Genomic DNA, 6,304 nt, shown 5'->3' with positions numbered 1-6,304 from the left:
TGTGCCCCCTCCTTTGCGGTGTTTTCGGTGTCAGACGTTTGGTCATGTGGCCGTGTCTGTAGTGGGGAGCAGCGTTGTGCGAAGTGTGGCGTGGACATGATGTCAAGGAGTGTTTAAGTGAGACGATACCTGTATGTAGGAATTGTGATGGGGATCACTTTGTTATGTTTAAGAGGTGTCCTGTGTATGTCCGTGAGGTTCGAGGGCAGTCTGAGAGAGTGTGTCACAATTTGTCTTATGCCGAGGCTGTTGCACGGTTACCAGCTGCTGGTGTGGATCGGGTTGAGAAGGTTTGTCTAACTGGGGTGGGCTCTTGCCCCCTTCGGTTGTGCCTGTGAATGGTGTTGTGCAGCCACTGGTGGTGGGTGACGTATTGGTGTTGACGAAGGAGAAGTTTTTGTTGTTCATGATTGAGGTTATTAATTGTTCTTTTTCAGACGCAGAGCAAGACTGAGAAAATGATGATTATGGTTAGGGCGGCTGAGACGTTTTAGGGTATTGTTGGCTTTACAAGGGAGTATTTGAATGAGGTGTTGTGTAGGGGGATTGTGTGAGGTGTGGTGGATGTTTTCGGGTGTGGGTCTCCTGGTAGTGAAGGTTTGTTGTCACGGTTGGTCTGTAGCTGCATTTGTGGGAAGTTTGGTGAGCATCTTCTTTTTGGAACAAGACTGAGAAGATGATGATCATAGTTAGGGCGGCTGACTCGTTTTTTGGGCACTGGTGGCTTTATGGGGGTATATTTTAATGAGGTGTTGTGTAGAGGGATTGTGTGAGGTGTGGTGGCTGTATTTTGGTGTGGGTCTATTGGCAGTGGTGGTTTGTTGTTGTGGATGGTCTGTAGCTGCATTTGTGGGCAGTTTGGCAAACATCATCTAGTTAGATGGCAATCGCCCGGCTCCTGGTCTCTGGGAGTCAGCCCAAGAAGAAGAAGAAGACAATCATTGTGTGCTTTGGAGAAGTACAGTGAGCACCGACTTAGTTACCACATACCTGACTTGATGAGAGCACGACATCGGAGCCTCATCCATTGCCTCTTCAGTGGTTCAGCCTTGCCTCTTCAGTGGTTCAGCCTTGCCTCTTCAGTGGTTCACCCTTGCCTCTTCAGTGGTTCAGCCTTGCCTCTTCAGTGGTTCAGCCTTGCCTCTTCAGTGGTTCAGCCTTGCCTCTTCAGTGGTTCAGCCTTGCCTCTTCAGTGGTTCAGCCTTGCCTCTTCAGTGGTTCAGCCTTCTTCAGTGGTTCAGCCTTGCCTCTTCAGTGGTTCAGCCTTGCCTCTTCAGTGGTTCAGCCTTCTTCAGTGGTTCAGCCTTGCCTCTTCAGTGGTTCACCCTTGCCTCTTCAGTGGTTCAGCCTTGCCTCTTCAGTGGTTCAGCCTTGCCTCTTCAGTGGTTCAGCCTTGCCTCTTCAGTGGTTCAGCCTTGCCTCTTCAGTGGTTCAGCCTTCTTCAGTGGTTCAGCCTTGCCTCTTCAGTGGTTCAGCCTTGCCTCTTCAGTGGTTCAGCCTCGAAGTAGCCACGCCATATTGGAGTTCTGTGGCCTGCCGTGCCGTGTTGATTCCGGTGAGAAATGTGCTTTTTTATTACTGCTTCTGCTTTTGTTTTAATACACGGTGCGCGCAAGGGGTATTTTCCATTTTTAATGGAAAATAGTCTTTGCGAGCACCGTCCATGCATTTACCGGACACTCGTTTTGTGGTGACTGCATAATGGATTTGCAAAGGTTTTGTAAATTAAATTAACGGGCGTTGCTTTCAAGGAGTATTTTCCTTTAATTAAAATAATCCTTGCGTCCACTGTCCGTTCAATGGATTATCAAATGTTTTGTAAATCCATTTAAGGGACAGTGCTTGTAAGAAAACTCCTTGCGACCACCGTCCGTTAAATGGAGTATTAACAAAGGTTTTGTAAACCCATTTTAACGGACACTTTCGTTTTGTGCTGTGGATTTGCAAAGGTTTTGTAAATTAATTGAACAAACGTTGCTGGCAAGGAGTATTTTCCTTTACTGTGAAGGAACATACTGCTTGCAAGCAACGTCCGTTAAATGGATGGTGTTGTGGGTAAAAGGCTGTGTAAGCCTAAACATATAAGGAAGGGAGACCGACATGAATAATGCTGGGACAGGCGCACATATATTCCACATGTCCGGTGCAGGCAGTGCCGGAAGATTTATGCATAAGGGGTGTGTGGGAGGGGGTGGGAGGAGGGCTGCATCCGCATAGGTCAATGATGTCCCAATGTAAGTACAAAAGAATGTGTACATGGGCACCGTAAGCGGCAGGGTTGGGTCATAGAGCCTATTCTTTCCTCTTCTTCGGCTTTGGGGCTAACACCTGGCCTGGACTGGTCTACAGGGCAAGAGGCCCATGGCCGCACCAAAAACACCAAAATGCTGGTGCGGGCCAATTTTATTTTTGGTCAAAGTGACCCACTGTTTGGGCCAATATGGGCCAGGCTAATAGATTTGACCAGTGTGGCGGAATAAATATTCTTTCAAATGCACATTTTGTATCACATTTTTACAAAAAACTATATCTTGGGTACTACTCAAACAGTCCCACGAAAGGAATGAATAGCCATTTGCAACTGTGCGCCACTTTTTCATTGGTGCCTGAGACAATTGTATGGCCCAGTCCACCCTGGCTGCAACACCCTCATCATCCTGGCGGTCACGGTGTCGCCTTCACGGGAACCAATCAAATGTTTGGTTTTGGTGTTCATGGATATGAAAAAGTCAACTACTTATTCTGCAGCTACTATCATTGCTTGATATGTGTTTTGGAGTCGACCGTGTGTTTGAGTCCACAGGTGAGACTAATTTCCAAAGTCGAGCTATGTGGTTTAGTTAAGGGACATTACGAGTTCGAAATGTCACTGTTGATGTGCTATGGAACAGATGTGTTTGTGTGTCACTGTTGATGTGCTATGAAACAGATGTGTTTGTAAGGTCCGTTTATGCAATCCTCTTCCTTTTCTGCTCTGAAGTGGCTATGACACCAGCCTGCAACGTTTGCCATCTTGGAGAGGCCAGCCTGACCACCCACAATCTCCGGCTTGCTGTCGTGCCAAATGTCCAGTGTTTGAGGCCCTGTTACCTGACTAACTAAAGGTAAGATTTCGTTCTCGACTTCGCTCTTTTCCGGCTGCCCAGACCCAGTAAAATAAAGCACAGGGTTAACGTTAACCCTGTACTTTATGTTACTTTGTCTGGGCAGCCATGTTCGGTTCCCATATTTGGTTTGTTTAAAGGGGTGAGGAGGCCACAGCCTTGGGACAGGGACAGAGTTGCCTGCTGGGGAGGGAGAGCTGATGCGTCATGCCTGTTGTTGGGTTTTGCGCGGGTCCCTTAACCGCTCGGAACAGAGTCACAAGGGAGCCGGGGTACGGTGCAACCTCTTTATTCTTTTTCCCAACAGGAACTGCCCTCCCCATGTCCCGCCCCCTCCCTAGCCCAACGTCACTTCCCTTGTGCCGGGAACTAAGACCGCAACGGCGGTCTGCCCACCTAACGATGTGGGCGGGCTGTCTAGCCCTCACTAACAACCTGACATCTCCCCCCTTTTTTAACAACCACACGGCTCTCTCCTCCTTACTCCATTTCTTCTATGAGTCTATGGGCCTCATTACGACTCAGGCGGTAAGGGGTTTACGGCGGCGTAAACAGCGCCGACCCTTACCGCCTGATTCCGAGGTCCCTTAGCGCCATGGAGGTTTTAACACCTGCTTCTAGCAGGTGTTAAAATCCATGGCGCTAAGGGACCTTGATGTTAATTACGCCACCGTAATTTACGGTGGCGTAATTAACGCCTTCCCCACTCCCATTATGCCCTATGGGGCAAAAATGGGAATGGGGAAGGGTAAATGGGGATTGGGGACTTACCGCCCCGCCAACCTCGGAATGGGGCGGTAAGTCCGCCAACCACCATGGCGTAAACGTAGTTTACGCCATGGTGGTAAAGGTACGACCCAGGCGGTAACTTACCTCCTGGGTCGTAATGAGGCCCTATGAGGCTTGAAACGACTTCTCTGAGGCCGACCTCTGTGACCCGGTGTGTGCTCAGTCAGGCCCTGTGGTGATGACCTGTCTTCCCCTTCTGAGGCCTCGCTCACATCCCCGTAATATCTGTCCTGAGCGTGGTCATCCTCGCTGTCTGCTTCTTGATCCTGTGTATCCTCCATGTAGCCCTTCTTGGGTTTGAAGTACGACACATTTCTCGTGACGGAGGACTGGTCGGCTCTCTGGGCCGTAACCATCGTTCCTTTCTTGTGCGTGACCGTCAGCGGTTCCGGCGCGAACATGGCGTCCTCCTTGCGCTGTTTGGGTTGCCGTAACCACACTTGGTTTCCCAGTTCCACGTTCGACTCCTGTGCCTTTCTTTTGTGATCAGCCGTGTCCTTCATTTTGGCTTTGGCGGTGTCGTTCTTGTCTCTGGCCTCTTGTTTCAGAGGCGTGGCCTCTGTTGCGCGTGCATCTTCCGGCAGTCGTGTCTGTACTGGTCTGCGGAACATCAAGTCAGCGGGGCATACGCCCGTCGTGCTGTGGGGAGTGTGGCGATAGTCCCTGAGGAACTGATAAAGTGCTTGTTCGAACGGTTTGTGGAGGATGGTCGCTATTTGCAGGGTTCTTTTGATGTTGGCCATGAACCTCTCGACCATCCCGTTGGCCTGTGGCCATCTCGGCGTTATCTTCCGATGGTGGAAGCCCATATACCTCGCGAAGTTCTCGAAATCTGTGCTCATGAATGGTGCTCCATTGTCGGATTTTATGATCCTGGGTATTCCGTATGTGGACAACATGCGGTCCAGTACCGGGATGACGCTGGATGCTGCCGTGCTGTCCACGATTTGTGCGTCAGGGAATCGGGAGTGTTCATCTATTAGCACTAACACGTATGTACCATTTCTTAGGGGTCCAAAGAAGTCCACCGCCAGTTCTTCCCATACCTTTTTCGGTAGTGACGACATTTGGAGTGGGTTAGGGTGCGGGGGCGGTGCTACCTGTGCGCACGTCGTGCATTGCCCTATGGTTTCCTCCACCATCATGTCCAGTTTGGGGAACCACACTTTTTCCCTTAATAGTCTCTTGGTGGCCACCACTCCTCGGTGACTTTCGTGTGCTACCTGGATTGTTCTGGTGCGCAGTGACTTCGGGAGGAGTACTTTGCACCCTTTTAGTATTACGTGGTCGTCGACGATGGAGAGCTCGTCCCGGACATGGTCTATTAGTTTGACGTCCTCTCGGACCTCTTCCGATTCGTGCAGCGCCTGTTGACGCATGTGCGCCCTTCTGTCTTCTTGTATGCAGTGTCGTACAATGCGTAGAGCTGGGTCTTGTTCTGAGTGTGCCATGATGTCTGCCCACCCCACTGGTAATGGCTGTAGGTGATGCACCACGTAATTGAGGTATTCGTCGGCGATGGAAGGTTGTGGTGTGGCTGGGCCAGTCGGGTGGCGTGACAGATAGTCTGCTGGATTATCTTCTTTCCCAGGCCGGTGCTTGATGATAAATTTGTAGTCCTGCAATCGTAGGCCCCATCTGGCTATTCTGGGCGGCATCCTTGACTTGGGGTCTCCATATATTGTGATCAGAGCCTGGTGGTCAGTGATGATGGTGAACTCCTTGCCGTACACGAACAGGTGAAAGTACTCGCATGCCCATACCACTGCTAGGCTCTCTTTTTCCGCCTGGGAATAGGCCTGTTCTGTCGGGGTTAGGCTCCTGCTGGCGTATGCGACCATGTATATTTTTGCGGGTTCCAGTGGGTCTATTTGCGTTAGTATGGCTCCCAGACCTACGGGGCTGGCGTCCACTATCACCTCGGTGTGCCTTTTGGCGTCATAGTACGCCATGTCCTCTGCCTTGGAAATGGCATCACGTATCGCCTCAAAGGCCTTTTGACAGTCTGTGGACCATGTGTAGGGTTGATCCTTGCACGTTAGGAGGCGCAGCGGGTTGCTGATGGTTGCATAGTCCTTTAGGTATCTGGAGCAATAGCTGGCCAGTCCTAGGAACGAGCGAAGCTCCATCGTGTTCGTTGGGGGTGCGGCTGAGTTGAGTGCCGCCACCTTCTCCGGGTCTGGTCGCATCCCTTTGTCAGAGAATATGTGGCCGAAGAATCGTAGGGAGCCTTTCCCGAACTCGCATTTGGCCTTGTTGAGCGTTAGTCCGGCCTCTTGCAGTGCCGCGCACACTCTGTGGAGAGCGGTGTCGTGCTCTTCTTTGGTCTTTCCGAATACGAGAACGTCAACCGAGTAATTCAGGCAGTTGGGCACGTGCCTGATGACTCTATGTATTTCCTCCTGGAAAAT

Source organism: Ambystoma mexicanum, chromosome 3p (assembly GCF_040938575.1).
Source record: "Ambystoma mexicanum isolate Mex_15411 chromosome 3p, UKY_AmexF1_1, whole genome shotgun sequence".
In the NCBI taxonomy this organism is placed as follows: Eukaryota; Metazoa; Chordata; class Amphibia; order Caudata; family Ambystomatidae; genus Ambystoma; species Ambystoma mexicanum.
This window is presented reverse-complemented; position numbering follows the sequence as displayed.